At 37.8% G+C, this 20768-nt stretch overlaps 1 protein-coding gene across 8 annotated transcripts in view; it reads left to right on the top strand.

Moving 5' to 3' along the window:
* LOC100871677 (phosphatase and actin regulator 2) overlaps positions 1-20768 on the top strand; it is a 310790-nt gene that overhangs the window by 97481 nt on the left and 192541 nt on the right. The window lies entirely within an intron of this gene.

Raw genomic sequence — 20768 nt, 5'->3', positions numbered from 1 at the left:
CTTGCTGATGTGTCCACATCGAGTTTGCCGATTCACAATTGCAGTTGCTACATTATGCACGTAAGGGCACGCTTTTCTATCTCCGCCTCCATGCGCGTGGATCGTGAAGCTATGCGAGGGATAGCTTAAGCTCGATTCACACTTGCGACTCGCTTAGACCCGGATTTGTCGCACTGAACGTGAAGAACGTTTTAGTTTCTTTTCTGATTGCTAGAGTGCAGTAAATTTGTAGGACAGTAACTAAACGTTATATTATTCGAGGAAACAAATTTTCGTTTCGATTATGAATATATATGAAACATTCGAATGTTGAAGATTATCATGGAACGGTTTGATTTCCCATTCGATCATTCGATTCGATTAAACTCGTGCCTGCGATCATAAAGTCTTCTCTCCCTTTTTCTCTCCTTTTCGCAATTCTTCTTTTGTGTTGAACCGATTAAACCGGTTCGCGGTAATTGTTGGACGTGGCGCATCGGTAAATACGAGTCGGGCAGAAACGTGGATGGCAATGGCAAATCGCCAGATCGGCGAATGCCCGATACGCGTTTATCGTCACTTTTTATGTAATCATCGTTCGAGGTAACTGGGACAATGGCAACGAGACTCCTCTGTCGATCGAACGGAATATGACTGTATTTTATGCACATTTTTTTTTTCTTTTTTTTTTTTTTTTTAGATACCGAGAGAACGGACGACTCGTGAAATTTCCAGCCTCGAGATTGGAATTCGAATCTTTCGACTCTTTGCCTCGTTGAAATTCAGAACGCTTGAAAAGGTTAGGGTATTTGACGGGATTTTAGGGTCCTTCTTCAGTTTTACGCCTGGCATTCGTTATTCCAACCGCGATTTCGGAATGAAATTCGGCATCCTGCTCGAGGATTCGTAATTCTAGGAAATACGACTCGAATCATTGGTGAGATCAACGGTCTTGCGTTTGATTTAATTTTTCTTACGAGTATTTTTCATATTTTTGGAAGCATAAAAGGAATAAAAAGCTATACAAAATTTAATTCCATACTTATTCGACTTATTCTTTCACGTTAAAACAACTCTCTGATCCAATCGTCGTTTGTCACGATACATCCCTTTGCAAGTAAAAACATCGACAAATTGATCCCCAATTAATCTCCAATCGTATTTTCAATCTGTTCTGAAATCTGCATTACAAAGTCGAACGATCGAAATATATTCATCGAAATACGAGATTCATATATTCGCATCGTGCGAATCCCCGTTTATACGTTCGATTTATATAAATTCGAGGGAGGATTAAACGGCGCGGAGCTCGTTGACGGAACAAGAAAGTTTCCCTTCGTGTGCGGTGGAATTTTTTTTGCGGTCTACGGGCAATCTTTCTCATGTGAGCCGTGCTTTAAACGCCGGTGTAAACCACTAACCACTGGTATTCCGCTCGAGGGACGTGCAACTGTCGACCGAGGCGTATTTTACGCGCGATGCCCAAGTTCGACGCAAACTTGCTACCGTGCTTCAGAAACAGGCCGTGGAAAGTCGTGGTAAATATACCGTTTACGGATAGATCCGATAGCGGTCGAGACACGACGACGAAAGTAGCAATTCACGCTACTTTGCTGAGCGGTGGATAGCTGCTGTTTCTTACCGAATAATATTCTGTGAATTGGTGTATCGATTTTGTGCGAATGAAAATTATCTTCTTCGATACGAAGGTATTCGAAATCTTGAGGATGTATATTTCGCGAATGACACAAGTGAGTGTTGTAAATAAATTTAAACGCATTTCGAATAAAATTTCTCGTTTAAGATCGAAAGACATCGAAAGCTGAAATAATTCTGAATAATTTATTATCTTTATTCCATCCCGTGCAATTATTTCCTCTTCGAATAATATTGTAATTTTATATAATTTTGACGCTATCAGAATATTATCAGAATGTTATCATTCTTCAACGATGTGTCCAAAATACACGACAATTTTCAAAAACGCTCCAACCTATATAATCGCCATCGTACATTTCTCAATTCTTATTTTAACCAGACCGAAAATACATCTTTCTCTAATTCTTCGATAATAAATATTCCTACTAGAAGAAGAAGAAGAAGAAAAAGAGAAGGAGGAGGAGGAGGAGGGATCTTCGTTTCTCATCTCGAAAATATTTGTTTATTTCCTTCGACCGATCCACATCTCCATCTCTTTCAACATTCCTTTGTCCCGCAAACGTTGACAAACGACAAAAACGACGGAGGAGCGGTGGTGAGGATTATCGAAGAGACGCACGAGGGAATAAATTTAACGAGAACGGGGGGAGGGGAAAAAAAAAAAGAAACAAAGATTCCGAGAAGGTTGGTCGGGAGGAAATAAACCGGTGTACAAATTCGATATGGCGGGCGCGACTCGTCGTCGTCGTCGTCGTCGTTATAAGTTCGTAATTCCCGTGGAAAACAGGATTCCACGACTCGATCGGGCATCCCTGTTGATTTATTCGACCGTTACGCGAAACAACCTGTCGCCAATTAATCTCTTAAGATGGCAAGATGAATTAACTCAGCCAGTATTCGCGGGGGAACCCTCGTGATTCCGCACAGGATGCTTCCTTTCTTCCGTGTGATTAATATTCTTGTCTCGTTTGCCGAAAGTTTCGTGTGCGCCAATTATTTGACGATGTTCGTCCGAAATTCGGGATATCCTCTTGCTCGAGGTTGTATAACTAGTGATGATCTTTCTTGCCTGCTTTTTTATTCTTTTTTTGAATTTTTGGTATCTTACAATATATTTTCAACTATTTATTTTTAGGAAATCGGGAAATTTTTGAACTATTTCAAACTTAAAACTTATTGGAACGTGGTATTTTTTGATTGGAAATTTCTTTGCTGAAAATTGAAATTTTAGTATTCGAATTTTTGATCTCGAACTATTAAGTTTGAAAAATCTTGAAAAATCTTTTTTCGAACCGTGTTCGAGATCTTCGAACGTGTTCGAAAATCACGAAACTTTTCCAATTTTTAAATTTTTCAATCTTGTAATCTTCAAATTTTCGAATCGATCAAACAATACACTATTCTATAATTTAAAACTTAATTCCATTTGTCTCCGTTCAAGATTCACCTATTTGTAACAAATCATTGTCCAAGCCGGGAGAAACTTCGCTACTTTCTCATCCATCTCGAAGGTTCAAAAGACGAAATTTCCCGAGGGAAGATAGGTTTCTCGAAGAAGAGGAATCGAAGAGGAAGCAAAGTCCCGGAAGAAAACTCTCATCTCTCGTAGAATGATTAATTCGGTTCGAAAGAGAGACGCGGTTTCCACGCAGGACGATGGCGACTTTAAGCGGCAACTTAGGTCGCTTTGAATTCATTTTCCCCGCGTTCCTCCGTCCTTGCAACCAGGAATTCCATTCGATTAAAAAACTTCATTTTCCCACCTTGTTTTTCGAAATTGTCTTTGCTTTTGTAGTCGGGAAACAGAGATTTATACTTGCTCGGAATTTCCTTCCTCTTGGATACTTTTTTGAGACATTAACCCGTTGAAGAAAGCAACCAAGTTAAAAATTTCGAATAAAGCCAGTCTTTAAGTAATTAATTATTACTGAAATAATATTTATTTTTAATTATTATAGTCGATCTGCTTCTCATTACAATTGTTTGCAATTTATTATTATCTTCCGAACAATAAATCGTTGAAATAAAGTTAAAAAGTTAGGTTTTTAAAACTTCATGGATCGATCGAAATCGTAAAGGGATGAAAATGTGCAAAATATTGTCGAATATTTTCAAAACACGATGAAATTCGCGATAATTTTTAAAGTATGAAAATTATTATATTGATAATGTCTGGAACACGTTGTTGCAATGGAAGGAGATTAATAAAATTGATCAATCCCGATGAAACAGTTGTATATTCAGTTTCGAAAAAGTGTTGTAAGACGCTTCTGTAAGATACGCGTGTGGATAATCTATGGATCCATAGCAACATCAATCGGTGTCGTGAGTTAATGTTTTAATTTACGAGCTCCCTATATCGATTCTATCGATTGTGCCCATTGTGGAAGAGTGAAAAATTGTTCGTGCGCCATTGAACAGCCACTCTGACTATCACGGTCAACCCCTTCTCCTGTCTCTTCTCCGTACGAGCAGCTCTTTCCTTCCTTGTTCAATTTCCTATTGTGTCGTAAATATCAAATCTTTCAAACTTGCCTCATCCGATAAAGTATATCTATGAAAAGCTGGATCGTAAATACTATAAATTAGAAATTGCTCGAGAATAATTTTCCAAGTAATATCAAAAATATCTACCTTCCATTCCCAATCCTCATTTATTCTCCAACCCTTCTCTTACATTTCCTATTCGTTCCTATTCGTTTCTCATTCTTAGAAGACACACAGAATTTGTGTGGAGAATTTCATTTTTATTTCGACGCAACGATTAACCCAAATTTTCATGTGAACTTTGACGACACGATAGAGCCATCGATTGAAAAATCTTCTCTTCTCTATACAATTGTTCGAAATCAAATTTTATTACATTTCGTTCGCGTTTCTCATTGTTGGAAAAAGAATTTGTGTGGAGAATTTTATTTTTATCGACGCAACGATTAACCCAAATTTTCATGCCGTGAACGACAGGATAGAGCCATCATCCCGATTGAAAAATCTTCTCTCTCGTAAATAACTTCATTTTGGAGAAACGCTCGCATATCCGCGATCATTTCGAAAAAGAGTCGCGAATCCGTTTAACTGTGCGTTACGCAACGCAGGAGGAAAAATCAGGACGCGTTTTATCGCGGGTAAACGGGGACAGGTAAACGCTTGACACGTTTCACCTTCGATCAATATATGGCACGCGTTGCAACGTTTTATCTCGAAGATTACGGGTCACGTCTTCCGTCAACATTGGAAATTAATCTTTATTTGCTCGGTTTCACCGTGAAATCGACAAACATCTCGCACGTGCGCGCCTCTTTCGGGCCTGGATTTCGATCTCGCACTGCTGTTTGGACTTAAATCAGTCGTGATTTGATTTTCTCGGTCGATAATAAGTTCAATAGTAACTTGGAATGGATAAAAATATGGGCCAAGATCTTTTTGTTGATTTTTGTAAAGATTTTGGTTTTGTAGGTCGCTCGTAATGAATTTAATGATATCGATTTTGTTATACGTTACATTCTCGAATGATCTTTTCCATGAAATAACATTGTAAGGTGGATGAACAACTCGAAGAACAAACGCAATAATTCGACTCTGTTCGATGATCGGTTTTTGCTCAACAAGAAACTTTTCGACATTGGAAATTCATTTCTCGAATTAATCTTTGTTTATATTATAATTATGAATATCTTTCAAACGTTAATTCTAATGACTATTTAATTTTATTTATTTAATAACTTCAGAAGTTATTACGATCAAAAATTGACGATAATTGTATTTTCTTACGAATTTCTTTCTACGTATCTTATTTAAAAAAAAAAAGGAAAAGAAAGCTTACACGACGCATAATTGACGAAGAGTTTTATTTCCTTACTTTTCAAAGAGTATCTTATACAAGACAGATGAATGAAAATTGTACAAAGTTAAACTGTGCATACTTCTTCTCACAGCGCGCGACACGAGATGAGTTTCAGCCTTTTCTATTTTTGTGCGTATAAATTAGAGGAGGGAAAAAGAGTTGGTTTCACTGTTGCGTATCCACGTTGAAACAGGAAACAGCCGGTAGTTTACCGCCTCGATCTTTTAATTTTAATGCGCCAGTAAGTAGCGAGTTTAACGCTACTGCAACGTGTATTGCAAAATTGCCACCGTTATCCCCGCCGCCATTCGAATTACACTTGCAAATACGAAACGCCCCGTTTTTTAATTTTTATTCCCAACATTTCGTCCACTCTGATCGATTCGAGCAATCGATGTGGATAATGTGGCTGGCCATTTCGTTTCGTAGAAAAATTGGATTGTGTTTTCTCGTTCGTCGATTACATTGTATTATTTTGTATTGAAAGATATACATGGTAGTTATAATAAGATTTGTCAGAAGGTAAATGGAGGATATACTTATCAGAAGATATTTGTTGAAGAAACGAATTTCGAAATTATTTTGTATTCCATTTTCTTCTCCTATTTTCGAATTTCTCGTGAAAAGAAAAATGTAAATTTGCGATACTTTAATAGATACAAAAATTATACAATTAGAGTGATTCTTAAGATCTTGTTGTAGGTCCGTCTTCCTTTTTTTGAGAATTGCGCAATTACCGGTTTGCTCGTCTCAACGTAGAGCGGTGTGAAGTGTACAAGGAGAAAGGATTTGGACGATCGGATTTTCCATTTCTATTTCGCGATCCAATTGGTCGCGATTGTGAACAAACGGTCCGCGAAGTTTCGTACGGCGAACGAAACAGCGCAATAAAAGAGGGATCGGCCCATATAAAAGGCGAAAAATATATAAAGGAATACAGAATTCCAGGGTCTCTCGTGGTTATAGACCTATTTCGTTTTCCCCCGTTGATCGCAGGTTTCCTTGCCAGTCGAACACAAATCCGACAACTTTCGATTCGAAGAGCTGACATTTTACAAACCTCCAATAATAATAATAATAATAACAATAATAATCCACAAAAATTCCGTAAAATACGAATAAACTGGCGCAGAGTAGAAAAGACAAAATGACGAGAAGAATTCGCCGAATAATAAACGTTACCAAACGTTATTTCCTTCATATAATAATAATGAATAGCAGCCAGGGGGTAAGATTTTCTCGAGGGTTGCGATAAAACCGCGCGACGAAAGCCATAAAAACTAGAAATAAAACCGTGTTAACACATCACTCGAGAAATTTTCCCTCGGCCAACGAAGCGAAGCGAGGTAATTTCTCGCGATAAAACTTTGCAACCGTCGAGGGATGATATTTTTATTAGAAGTCAGTCGATGCACGCCGCAAAAGGTATCGAAGGTGTTGAAGAGTTGAGCGGGAGTGGTGATCCGGATGAGGAGGAATGGCCGTCGAACTATTGCATCGAATCACGTGTTCTCGATGGTTGCGTGACTGGTAGGGTACACGCAGGTATATATCCCCCTTTGCAAACGCATTGCTCGCTGCGTAACACGCTTAGCGTAGTACGCGCGCGTTCCAGTACGTTTACACCACGGCCAGGGGAATAACGGTGCTCGTTGTATGGCTGCGTTCACAACGTGCCCTCAAACGTTATCTCGATTTGATTCATATTTGATTTTATATATGATTTTATATATATATATATATTTTATAAATTTGATTCGGATTTTTTTGAAGAATGACGTATTTGAAATTACAATTATTAAACTTTGATTCGGAATAATTTTGGTATTGGTATTGTATTGGAATTACAATTTTTGTATAAAATTTTGAAAATTATTTAGGGATGATATGATTCGTGTAGATTCGTCTCCAAAATGATGTGGGGATTTTAAGAAAAATTTAGTTTTGAAGATGTCTTCCTTTTGGAAATTTACAACAATTATATTATTAAATTATATATCTATATATGCTTACCGCATTTACGTATTCTACATCGTGTTGGACATTTCACGACGTAGAAATGTTCCCGCTTTATTTTGGGGGACAGTGCAAAATGATATCGTGTGAAAACCATGCAAATGTGGAATAGTAGAATATTGTGACTGGCACAACGTTGTTTCGTTAATGGGAGATGAAATGAAATGGTTTCTTCGTCTGGTGACACACCTATGCTAATTGTTAACATTATGTAAAACATTTTACATAACCGTGACGTGTATACAATTTCGTAGCGACCAAATTAACGTTTCCAATGGAAATATTTAAAAAAAAAAAAAAAGAAAATTTATATAAATATAAAGAATATAAAGAACTCGACGTATTATTAAAATTTTAATTAAACTCTCCCCGACTAATTAAGAAATTTTTCATTTTCTCCCCTCTTATTATTCTTACGCAATTTTAATACAAAACATTTAAAATAACCAATAATTTCACTCACTTTCAAAGTAACTTTGAATTTTCCCCAAGATTTCAAACGAGGCTGATTAAATAATTAAAATAATTATTAACGAACATCAGTCTCGCAAAAAAAAATCCGCGTTAATCCCAGCCGCTCGATCCTAAAATGCACTCACCCCTTCGCTGAAATCCAGAAGATCGGTCGATCTCCAAGCAAAAACCGGTCGAGGAAGCAGATCGTGAAGAAGCTCGGTGGAAAGAAAGCAGACCAGGCTTCTATCGCTGTGCAGTGTCAACATCCACCATCCAATTTAATAACTATCTTTGACTCTCTCTCTCTCTCTCTCTCTCTCTCATAATGCTCGTTTGTGCTTTCGACACACGAACAATCCTCTCTACTCCTCGCCCCGAATCGGTCGGTGAAAAGTGAGAAGCGTGGCGCCGCGATCGATGACTTGGAAAGCAAGCGCGGAGTTTCGGTTGAACGCAAATTATTTGCATATTTATTCGTGGACGGGCAACGATAAAAGCGGCGATATTGAAGAGCGTTTCGTCGCGAAAATCCACAGAGGAAAAGTTTCGATCGATTCTAGGGTATATACACGTGGACGCGATTTTCTCGCGAGGGATGGGCCGTTGCGCTCGTTTGTTCCGAATTTTATCGGCGTTCCCACTGTCGTTCACTTTTTGCTTCGATTGATTTTTGTTTGGAACTCTTTTTTTTTTTTTTTTTTTCGACTTCTATTGAGTTAGTATATCGGGTAGAACGATGTTTGGTATTGAAAGAAATTTATTTCCTTTTTTTTTTTTTTTTTTTTTAAGGGATGAAGAATTGTATCTGTTGTAAAAGGAAATAATTCTGATTTTCAGTTATTCTTTGAGTTATTCCTTTACTTCCTTGTGAGAATTTAATTCGATAAATTTCGTTATCTTGAAGGAGTTGTGATATTTGATCACTTTCGTGTTATCTGTGGTAGAATGTTAATGCGAGTTAGAAAAAATCGTTCTATTTCACAATAGAGATGTATGGAAGATATTTCACACGATCGTATACAGATTGATTTACAGAGCAGGAATAATAAATTGAAGTTGCATTGTGTTATTCGTTTCCTATCGTAAAATAAGATCTCGAGGCATTTTAATCTTCTTATCCCTTTTATCTGGACTTTATCATGAAAATATCTTTCAATTGTTAATATTTTCCAACGAAAAGAATCTTTGAATCAACCTTTTCCTGCAAAGTTCGATACCTTTTATACATTTACACACACATATATATATACTTTCGAATTTTCATTACATTTATCATAACTATGTTTATTATATTCACAGCAATGTATGAAATCTATTACATTATCAATATTTCAAAAATCACACATAACATTATAAATCTAGAAATTTTTAATCTTCTCACTCAATTAAAGAAAACTTCCTCTTCTCGCTTCAACTTTTGGACTTTCGATCTGAAAAGCAACTCGGACGGCCATTTCCTTTTCTCTCCGAAGCTCGTCACGGAGTAAAAGTTGACCGAGTTGAGCGACACTGTGAGTCATTCTCCCCGTTTCTCGACGGTAGCCGCGCGAATGAAAACGCGGTCTCGACTTTTTCGCTCTTTTTGACGGCCACTCGAGCGTGGCGTTTCATTAAGTTCCACGACTGTCGACTCGCGTTTCATCGAGACGAGCCACGATATACCGAGACGATGATGGCAATCGCGATCCTCGAGGAATCGCGATTATACCGTGCGTTTTTGCCCGCCGCATCGAAAGTCGTCGAGTTCTCAAGGACTCGCGGAGTCACTCGCTTCGTCTCCTTCTAATACGACCTCGAACACGATCATCGTGCGACTTGTGATCCTTGCGATCATATTTGACCCACGTATGTATTGCGTTGTGACACGGGATCTCAGATCTCGTCGCGTTTCCTTTTTGATATTCTGTTTTTTTTTTTTTTGAGAAAGGAAGGAGATTTATTAAAAATGGTGTACGCAGAATTTAAATTTAATAATTGAATTGAATGTAAAATCGCGGCATCGTAGATTTTTCGTACGTTCGTTGTTATGTCGATATTTTTTTTTAATATTCTTTTCTTTCTTTTTTTTTTTTTTTAGAAAATTTTTAAAATGGTGCAAATGGTATTTATTTGGCGATTAATAAATTTCTTTTTTAATTTTCCACGCAATTTTGGGTATAAAACGGAAAGTTTATATTTAGTTTTGGAGCAAGTTTTAGTGGAGAAGTATGCGGGATATGGTATCGGAAGTAATAACAAAGTTTGTTACAAACTCTTTTCGAGTTTTAAAGTTGATCTAACCTTTCGCACGAAAGTAGCGGCTTTTTAATCCTTGAATTTATTGTGCGGATTATATACTTTTGTGAACGTTGTAGATGTTTGTGTAAACTGTACGTACAAAGCCTCGACTCGCGAAGACATTTATTATATTTAGTTGCGGATTGTAATTGCACTCTAATTGCATATAATTGGATATTTCTCCTTCTGTTTAATCGTACGTAATGCGTACAATGAATATTGCCTCAATGAATGCGGCTCAGCGTTGAAAGAACGATCCATTCTCTAAATAATCTTTTAACGATCACGATTGTTTTTCCTTCCAGAAAAGTTTCTCTTTGTGAATTATTCAACATTTTAAAATGCCTCTTGGAATAATGAAATATCGTAGAAAAAGAACTCTTCCAATGTTTTTCTTCTTTTTTTTTTTTTTTTTTTTAAAGAATCAAAGAAAGATTATCCGATGCGCATTATTCGAAACTATCTATTTACACGAATATTTATTATTACCACTTTGATCAAAGGACACATCACAGAAATTATCCCTCCTCCCCTTCCCAAAAAAAAATCTTCAAATTATTATTATGCGATATTTCTACCTTCCTCCTCGTATAAAGAGCATGATTAAAAAATGACAAAAAAAAATATCAAACAATCCTGAAATTATTATCATACGAATAAAATACTGAAAACAAACAGACTCTTTTCCTTCTTTCCACTCCACGAGAATTGCCTCTTTCCACGAGGGGACGTGCAAAAAGTGCAAAAGTTAGTTTAATTAAAAAAATATCGAGCGTTCTCTAAAAGGGAAACAAAGAGAAGAAGAAGAAGAAGAAGAAAAAAAAGAGAGAAATTCGTATCATTAGACGAATAAAATTCTGAAAATAAGCAGGTGTTTCCACTTTTTCCGCGAATTATTACCGCTATCTCGACAAAGCGTAACTGGCATAAAAGGTGGCGGTGGCGGAAGGGTGGCGCGAGAAGAGAAAAGAAAAGTAGAAAACGGGGAAGGGTAACCCACGTGGACATCCTTGTGTACGGGGAGAGGGGGGGGGGATGCAATTAGGGATTAACGAGCATTTAGCCCGGCTGGGATACGCGAATAATGGAGATTCGATCCCCCCTGCACGAGGGCGAAAGGTGCGCCGGACGGCAAACCAAGGGGTGGCTTTATGGTTCCTCGTGCTTTGTGCCCGCGAAATACTGTCTGCTGCTGGGCGCGTTCCAGTTGCTCCCACCCTCTCCACCCTCTGTCTGTCACTTCTGTTTACCATCCGCCTGTTTGTTTCCACCCGTACGTAGGAAATTATACAGAGAAGATAGATCGATGGCCGCCCCTGCCGCCTTCTAACACCGCGCAATGATACTTGCACGCGTGGATGCAGAGTTCAAGGAGTTCAAGGATTCTAATCGATTAATCGTCGACACGTCGCGAATGAATTGAATGGATTTTTTTTGCAACGTCGAATTTTTGATTTATTTTCTTTTTTTCTTTTTTTTAAGTAAAATTAAGTAAGAAATTTGAGGAATAATGAGAATGACGAACCAACGTCGCGAATGAATTGAATGGATTTTTTGCAATCGAATTTTCGATTTATTTTCTTTTTTTCTTCTTTTTTTTTTTGTTTTAAATAAATTTGTAAGAATTTGACGAATAATGAGAATGACGATCCAATTGGATTATTTGGAAATGTTTCGAGATTAATTAGGATTTGGAATTAAATTAAAGGAAAGATTAATACACGCGTGTTTCTGAAGAGAGGAGAAAGGTTTTTCTGAAATTTCAATTTTCCTTCGAATCGATATTCATCCTCGCGAGTGCAAAACAATTTAACCGTTCGAATTCAAATCAAATTCCACCTAAACAACTCTAACAACTCACTTCACAGACTGTATTCCAAACTCGCAACACTCTCCTTTACTAGACTCCGAATATTTATGCAAATTAAAATTTCCACAAACACGAGTGGACCCCAAATATTACAACTCGAAATCCCAGATCGATCAGAAGATCTCGTCCCGATCTCGCGAAGAAAAAAGAAAAGCGAAACAAACAACGCACAACGAAGAATGCGCCCTCCCCGCCGCAATGTAAACGATCATATTCGTTTGACGACGGCTTTGTCTCCGGGACACCACGTCTCGCCACTCGAGACGCGAGGCCTCGAGGAAAGAAGGCGGCGCGCACCTGTGCGCCCGCCGCCTCACCTTCCATCCACCGCAGGAATGCGTTTTAGGGGCTCAAGTTGACAACCAGCGGCCATGTAATTGGGGAACGGAAAACAGTGTAGCGTCTCCATGGCAACACCCCGCCATCCCTTAGCCGGCGAGCGCGTAGCAGGAGAGCCGTGCCCAGGGCAACGTGCCCTAACCGCTGCTGCACCCTCGCCTCTCCTCTTCCTTTCTTTTTATATCCGCTCTTTCTCTTTCTCCAACCTGTGATGGTGTCGAAAACTGTCTGGAGCTCGTTATTCCATTAGAAACGTACTCCTTCCGACCGATTGTTTAATCGCGGAGGCAAGGTCATTTTGGGGGATTTAGAGAGAGCGTGGAAGGAAGATTTTATCGATTAGAGTCGGGGGCGACTTGGATTTCGAGTTGGAGGAGAGCGTTGGTAGGGTTGAGGATAGTAGAGGATGGAAGAATGGAGCGTGTGATTGAAAGCAGATGGAAGGTGGTGAAAGGCGAGTAGGATCTGTATTTGGATTATGTTAGACGGGATTGTAGTTTGTTTCGATTAGGCGTTAGGCATTTTCTTTCGTCTTGTTTCGTATGTTCGAACGGAATTCGTTTGGTTTGGCTTGGTCGAAGTTCTTGCTCGCGAGTCGAAAGATGTTTGGAACGGATTATTTAATTTAATTTTGTGATCGTGAAAGGTATTTGGTGCGATTCCCAGTTATTTATTTGGAGAATTATATATTTTATTTCAGAGTAGATATACACGGATTAAATATTGGTTCGCGTTAAATATTAGGTAATGAGATGTTTGGAGATTACACGTTTTTGCTTGTGTTTACCTATTAAATATTTTGTAACAACATTTGTGTTATCTCGATCGTGTAGATGCGGTAATTAATATTGATTTAAATATTAATACGTGGATTATTTAATTGCTGATGAAGCTAATTGCAATGTCAAGGGGTTGAGATATATCCGTTGTAATAACTGGCTTCCACTGTCCTGTCCTCGTAACGATGTTATCTCCCGTCACTTTTCCCTCGAATGGATCCCCTCGAATCTCCCTTCAAATTCACCCTTTGTGTACCCATAATCTTCACCATGTTCCGCTGATTCCTACATCCGTTTAGTGGATCGAATAAAGAGTGGCATTAAGTTGTCGACGGATTATTAACTCGGCAAGATTGAAGGTAATTCGAAGCGGAAGGGGATCCAAATTCTTCCATGAACGTTTAAAAATTCAAAAGGAAACCTAGGAATTTCAAAACCTTTATCTCTTCTTTTTGAAATTCGAAATCTTTCTAATCTTTAAGACGTTCTCTCGACGAGTGGCTCTCGTTAATCTTACTCTCGAACGTATTCACACTCTGATCTTTCGTTAATAGATTCAGAGAAAATTCAAGGAAATGACATATAAAATCAGAAACTTTATAATATCCAAAAATTTTACACCATATTCGTTCGTATCTTTATCTTTCACGCATTGCTTCGAACAAACCGCGTCCAAACAATTTTCAAACATATTTGCATCCTCTCTATTTTTCTTTACTAAATATTTAGCTTCTTATTTCAAAATACACGACCTAATCATCTCGAAACCATCCCTGTTAATCTTTCCTTCGCGCGTCAGTGGCCATCGCCGTGTCCCGTTGCGTGTACACATCCATTTAGCGAGCGATGATGTCAGGTTGTCGGCCGATTACGGAGGGGGGAGGGGCGCGGTTCAAGATCCCTCGAACAATAAAGCTTGTCCATTGTTGCATCGACCGATGCCTGTTGCGCCAAAGGCCCTTACGACAATGTTGTCGGTTCGACTCCATTTGTCCAATATCGAATTCGCCACCCCTGTCCACTCGTCTTGATCTTCACCCTCCCTGCCTATCCCCTACGTAATTAATTTTCTGCCAAAAGGGCTCCTCGTGGGGCTCTCGTGTCGCGAAACACGCTCCGTTCTACGTTTTGGAAATTCGAGTGGGTGTAATTTGGAAGGATGAAGTTAAAAGTACGATATCTTCGTTCTATTTTCAAGTTTGAAATGTTTAAAAGCATTTTTGTGTTATCTATCGGGTTTAAATTGTGGAACGAACGAAATTGGTCCACGGATTGTAAGCGGGAACAATTTCTCCATGATTTTTGGATATTTATGTATTTGTCGCGAGTTAAATGACGGTTTTTTTACGCAATAAATTACGCAAAAATATTTTTGTTTCGAGAGGAAGATATGGATACGGATGCGGTAAATTTGAAATTTAATATATCTCGATCTATATCTTCATCAAATTCGCCAATTTACTTGTTTAACCTATCGCTCTATTTTAACATACAGAATGAGAAGATTGTGTAAACGGATATTTATAATTCTCACGCAGTAATTACCACAGGCGATTCAATTCTTTTCTTTGTTTAATCGCGTCTTGATCTACGAATTAACGACACGAGCCGCTCAATAATACAAATAAAATCCTAAATTCTCCCATAATTATCACGACATAACTCGATTCCTCTCGTAAATAATATCCCAAATCTTGCAATCTTCGCTTCAATTTCGCTCAAAAATTATCTCGATCGAATCCAAAATTATTCGTCACCCTCTATCCGTATACCGGTGAGGATTCGGCTTGTTTACACGTGGAACCGGAATTCAGGAATTGAGGAAACGCGTTTATGAAAGTGGATTCATCGGATTAAGCGACCGCGAGGGTATCCACATCGGTCCACGCGCGTTCATTTGCATATTAACCGCTCCTAGTCGCGAATTACGAAGCGACGTGGACCTCTGCGGTTTTCATCGTGGAACTTGCCCATGTGTCGAGTGGACAAAGTTCGTTATCGATCGATACCGACCATCTCGCGATCACTGTCGTGGATCAAATTGCCGTGCGATTCGATAACGCGCTCGAAAATTTCTTTTTAGAAGTATTTGGACAATGGATGTTTTCGTTCGAGAATAGCCAGTTACCCAACTTTTAACCCTTTCGCTATGGGCGCATCAAAAATGTGCAAAAAAACGAGAAATGCTCGAGAAAGATTGTCAATGGTCGCATTAATTCGAATTGCTTTGACGGTGTTTATTGAAAAACAAGTTATCGATGCTACGAGAAAGATACTCGATGCGCGATAACTCTGATCGCTCGTCGTATTGTACGATATGCAGCATCTTATGCAGAGCGACTATAGTCGCTCGTAGTATTTCATTGGCATCTTATGTAGAACGATTATAGTCACCCGTAGTATTTCAATGGTATCTTATGCAGAGCTATTATAGTCGCCTGTAGTATTTCAATGACATCTTATGCAGAGCGACTATAGTCGACCGTAGTCTTTCAGTGGCATGTTATGCAGAGTGATTATAGTCACCCATAGAACTTCTTATGCAGAGCGACTATAGTCGCCCATAATAGTGGCATCTCATGCAGAGCGACTATAGTCGGCCATAATTCTTCAGTAGCATCTTATACAAAATGACTATATATGACTAATCGCCTATAGTATCTCAGTGGTATCTTATGCAGAGTGACTATAATCGTCCATAATTCTTCAGTGGCATCTTATGCAGAGCGACTATAGTCGCCCATAGTAGCGAAAGGGTTAATGAACGTGAGTTATGGTATTTCGACGAATGGCGAGTAAGTGATGATTTCGTCGTGTGGCGTGGATTCGGGAGACTTGTGAATCACTTGTCGGCGATGAGAATTAGAAATAGAGAAAAATTTGGAAAAGGTTTCGTGTGAAGTTGGATATTTAATGATATGAGTAAAGAATTCGAACTATAAAGGACTATAAAATTTTTTGAAGGCGTGAGTTAAAGTTGGAGGATAAAGGACTTGATTAATTGTCTTTTTATTCAGTTGCTTAATTAGATTTGGTTCTCTGAAATAATTTGATATAATTTGATATATTTTTCATTTATTACAATAGTACTTATTTATATTTTCAAATAAGTACTATGTCTATATCTAAATAATAATTTAATCAGACAGTATTTCAAAATGGCGATACGTTTTTACGTCATATGCGTGCAACGTAATCCGACTTAATAACAAAACACGCTTGCCGATCCTAAAATACAACGTTATCTCCCGATAACGTTCGATCATTCGACACTTATTACGCACAAATCCCGAACGAATTAAATTCATAATGAAAAAAAGGAAAGAAAGAACCATCCATTGAATCATCCTCATCGATATCTCATTCATTCTTCTTCTTATCTCACCGAAAAGCATCGCTCTTCAATAAATATCGATATCTGCGAAACCGTATCGAACGAATAAAACTGTTCGAGATGACAACAAAAAAAAAAAAAAAAGAAAAAAAACGAAAAACTAGGAGGAGAAGAAGGGTACATACTTGTGCGAATTCATTTTTATAACGCGCATCACGAGAACGACATGGCGCCGATTCGTCTTTCTCTCCTCTCCTTTTTTTTTTTTTTTAAACGCGCGATAATGGAGCTTTAAGATGCATCGCGATTCTGGAACAATAGGGAATCGCACTCCATCTCGCGTTAATATTGCCATTGTCCGCGAACGGTAGACGATGCACATCGGTCCTCGACGGCCTTTGACGCGCGTGAATAGGCCTCCCAGGTACAGGAACCGCTTTGTCGTCTCAATTATTCCGCGCCGAGACGCTGATATATTCCACGGGGAATCGCTCGGGGACGATATCCGCGGATATTCGCGGAGACCTCGTTCGCGATTTAATCGAAATCGACGATCAAGATTGATTCGTCGACGAGTTTCGTCATGCGTTGGTCTAGGAATTATGGATAGATAAGATTGGTGAATGATGTATGTGATATTTTTGAAAAGTGTAGAGATTTTATGTGAAGAGACGTAAAATATCCAAAGTAAAGTTCATATTGAAAGGGTGAAGATTGTAAGATTTTTATCTCGGTTCTATTTTTATATCCGATTATGGATAATTTGAATACATTAATTTGAATTTGGTGTGTACGTGACTTTTATTTTGAGAATCATCGATGATTGACTCTTGTATATTGTTCAAATTCAGTCTCGTGTATAAAATATTAATATATTTCCAGAAGAACCAATTCTCCAATTTTGCAATCTCGATCAATTTTTGTTATGTATAAATATAATATTAATAGCTTTTTATATACACAAATATTTTTTAATTCAAATTTCTTAACAAAAGCAATCAAATGAGATGAAACAAGTTATACATTGGTCAAATACTTAGCTATCAGAGTTGAGAATTAATCCGTTGAAAGAGTAACTAGTTAAAAATGTCGAGTATTATAATTATTCGCGATTATTATGATGTTTTGATACAATAAATTATCGAACTAACTTAACTTATCGAAGTAACTTTATTCCCAACTTTTAATTAAATTTTCCTCATCAGCTATAAACGATCAATATCTTTCTCGATTCCAGTCTTAATATTAATTACTCTTAATCTTTGAACTCGTGCTCTGAAAAAACTCGATCGAGCTCTTCTGAGATTCGATCAACGCGATCGAATATCGCATACCCGATCGATCGAACATTTGAGCAATTTTCAGCAGGGATACGAAGACGACGCTTGCCAAGGAATTCCTTCCCTCCCGTGCCAATTGTCGCTAAGCCATTTCTGATGGCATTGAGTTCCGCTCCGACAGGAAAAACTCGCTCGATTATTTTTCGAACATCAGCGGAATCTATCGAAACATTTTCCTCTTTAGAATTTCTTCTCACTTCCGCCTCGAGTTTCCGCTGTTTCTCAAAGAAAGAAAGAAGAGAAGAAACGAGATTTCGTCCTTCTTTCTTTCGTCGTCCGTGGAATAATTGGAATAAAATTCATTTTTGGATATAATTCGAATAATGTAAATAACGAGAATTTAGAATTTTGAGAAAATTAACATTGTGTATGTTCGTTATTTTAGAAGAAATATCGGGTATGAATAATAATGATGATTATGAACTTCTTTTTTTGATGTTCGTTATGCTCGTGCGGCTCTGACGTCAGGAAAATGCAATTTTCATTCATTTATATATATAACAAACTCTAGTCTCGTTTAAAATACATGTATAAGCATTCTATATATGCATTATTCATATAAAACAAAAAAATTAATATCGATCGTTCGAGAGACGATAAATTTAACTTCGTTCCACTTTTATTAATATCCTCTTGCACGATCGAAGTCTTTTTATCACTTGAAAAGATATTCATGGCGGTATAAAAAATTGCTTTGTCATTAATTTCGTCTTGTATCAATCATCGTCTTGTAATAGTTATCGATTAATTTCAATTGTCAAATTTGCGATTCGTTTACCAGAAACTCGAGGGGAAAATGGTTGAAACGATGATCCTCTTGGAACACCAACCGCATCCAAATTTATCCCAAACTGGTATCGCCAAACACGAAAACCGATCGACCTTCGTCACTCTGTTTAATTAGCCCCAAATTAGACGCTTAGGGAGTGAATAGTATGCGGTAGGTAAGCTAGATTCGCCCTCTTGTGGCAAGAATTCTGGCTGGAAGATCGTTCACAAGTGTCCCTGGGGGGGACGTTCAAGGTTGGTAATCGTTGTCCTCGACGAAACTGCCCTACCACACGTTATCATCCATTATTCCTCCCTCTGGAGATTCCCAGAAATTTACTTTCACCCCTATTTTCGTTCTTTCCTGTCGTCGCGTCTTTGGCCATCATCGAAAAGATCGAAATCCACCAATTTTTGTCGAGAGATGTTTGTGACAAATACGATATAATGGTGTGTTTGATGTTCAGTTTGAAGATTGAAGAGAATTTTTCTTCGAGAAAAGTAAAGTTCTATTCCATTATGGTTGAGAATGGTTGTGAAAAGACTCGACTTTTATGTTAATATTTGGGGAAGGAAGGGTATCCAATAGTATTTTAATTTGACACAAATTCCTCAATTTTGATGTCAAAAAATATTACTATAATTTTCAAGATTGTTTCTTTTTTTTCTTCTGCTTCTTTTCCTCTAAAGCTATTTCTATGATAATTGTTCATGAAATTCAGATTCGTTCGTGACAACGACATTGAAAACGAATAATTTATAAGTAATTTCTGTACTCTACGCTCAAAGATTTTTTAGTTGACGTGCACAGAATTCACAGGTCAATTTTGATTGCCACGTAAATTAATTAACAAGGGGTGTTATTACGCGCACTAATTAGCGGTTACTAGAGCGGAATGCGTCTAAAATTTTGGTATTCTAATAATAGCGCGCGGTTAACAATTCTCAATCCGATATATCGTATATAACGAAAGCTTATTAACCGCACGGCGGTATATTCCAAGTTAATTCCAAATATTATCCATTCGAAGTGTCTGTTCAATCAAAACGCGTATAAATCGATGATTATATATAACAATTCTTTACAACTTTCAATCGTTCGTTCCGTTTCTCGTGCACACAATTATAAAATTTGTCCAAACGTATCTCCAATTTCCAAGTGAAATTTTATTTTTTTTCTTTTCTTCCTTTTTTCTTTTCGTCGAAACGCAAGAGCCATTAAATATCTATGGGGGGGCCACAGTGTCGGATATTGATTTTATGGTGACATCGACATGGCCGTCTAACAATGAGTTAAGAGGAGTAGAACCGAGTAAAAGGAGAGAAAGAGAGAGAGATGTGGCCACGTTCAATACAATTCTCCGCCAATATTCATTCCAGAACAGCGTTCTATCTCGAAAGAGGTACAATAACCCCGGAAAATAAGTTTCACTTCCGGAGGAAGTCGTCCTTCGTTCCATTATCGTTGGCTTATCTTCTGAGTATTGAGTGTATCAGAAGTAGAAACCTTTCTTCTTCTTGAAAATAATAAGAAAAGATATTAAATATTAAATAGAACTTTGATGAAACAATTTTTCACGAGATTTTCGAGCAGGAAAATGGATCGATTCTTCTTCTTTTTCTTCTTCTTCTTCTTCATTTCTTTTTCTTCCCCTTTTTTCGAAATTAATTTTTTAATCTCGTGAAACAAAGCTGTTCTTCATTTTCTTCGTTACTTCATTTACTAGATATGTTATATTCATCCTATTCTGAATTTTTAAAACATTTTCGTCCCGGGGAGAAAAGAATTCCTCTTCGTTCTGCGAAACAATCCCATTCGCGTAACGTGAGAATGAATTAATTATATTTACATTTTTTTTATTCGTAATTCAATATTTGATTATGAAATGATAAATTTCGTTTCATTCTTGTTTTCAACAAGAATTTATTTCGACCAGTGGTAACAAAGTTTCCCTTCAGTAATTGTGTTTCGTTGACTCGCCGGTACGAAGGTGGTAACGCGTTTTCGAAGGGGATGTTTCATCCCTCGTCGGTAAAGTAGAAATTCCTCGTTTTCCTGGAAATTCTTGGAAACGGAATAGAATATCGTATCCCAAGTCGATAACAC

Source organism: Apis florea, unplaced genomic scaffold (genome assembly GCF_048593485.1).
Source record: "Apis florea isolate Af1SG1 unplaced genomic scaffold, ASM4859348v1 contig_3158_pilon, whole genome shotgun sequence".
Taxonomy (NCBI): Eukaryota; Metazoa; Arthropoda; class Insecta; order Hymenoptera; family Apidae; genus Apis; species Apis florea.
Note: the sequence above shows the minus strand (reverse complement) of the source record. Positions and strands in the feature narration are given on the sequence as shown.